This window comes from Cynoglossus semilaevis, chromosome 11 (assembly GCF_000523025.1).
Source record: "Cynoglossus semilaevis isolate Cse_v1.0 chromosome 11, Cse_v1.0, whole genome shotgun sequence".
In the NCBI taxonomy this organism is placed as follows: Eukaryota; Metazoa; Chordata; class Actinopteri; order Pleuronectiformes; family Cynoglossidae; genus Cynoglossus; species Cynoglossus semilaevis.
This window is the reverse complement of record NC_024317.1, coordinates 1131850-1132802: the sequence shown is the minus strand read 5'-3', so window position 1 is coordinate 1132802 and position 953 is coordinate 1131850.

Below are 953 nucleotides of genomic sequence, written 5' to 3'. Positions count from 1 at the left end.
ATCTGCATGTTGGAAAGGGGGGGAGGGGGGAGGCAAGGAAAGAGTCCTTTTTTTGGTTTTTCTGTCCCCTGGTGGAGACAAAAACATCTTTATATGATTTTAAACTGACCGTAGGTGGAAGGTAAAATATATATAAACATACATATATATGTGCATATATAAATATATATAAATACTTTTAGATATATTTATACATATATATGTATAGACATATATTTTTACATATATATATATTTATATATGTTACCTTTCGGTGCTCACCTTCAGGTCAGTTCAAAGTCAGTGATCCAGTTACACATCTCTTCCTCCGGTTCTACTAACATTGGTTCGACCTTTGACCTCAGTCCTAGTGGCCGTCAGCAGGTGTCGCCTCATCCTAAACTCTGTCTTTCTCCCAGAACTCACTGCTCGTTCTGAAGCCAAACACGTTTGAGCCCTCGACGGCTCGGAGCTCCACCGACTCCACCGACTCCACCGACTCCACCGACTCCACCGACTCCACCAACTGAAACAGTCACAATAAGAAAAGAAAAGATTCTTCAGTGGACCAGGTTGTCAGGACGGACCAGGTTCAGTTCTGGTCCAGACACCAGGTGACTGTCCAGAAATGAACTGGTCATGTGACCCAGAACTCAGGCTGATTATTAGATGTAAATCTTTAAGATAATTTTGGAAAAAATCTTTATTTGTGACTCAGATTATTTTAATAAACAAAACATTTATTTTCTTCATCTCTTTCTGCATTTCCTACTCGCATATTTTTTATTTATATAATTTTGGTTTTTTTTACCTATTTGTCTAAAAATGAAAATCTGGACGTACCTTTCTTCATTTCCTAATTCTAGTTTTTTTTTTAATTAAATGATATCTTAGTAACAAATCAGATTTTTTTTTAAAATCTTTTTTTTAACCTCGTTGTCCAGTTTTAACCACGGAGGAGAATCTCCACTTCT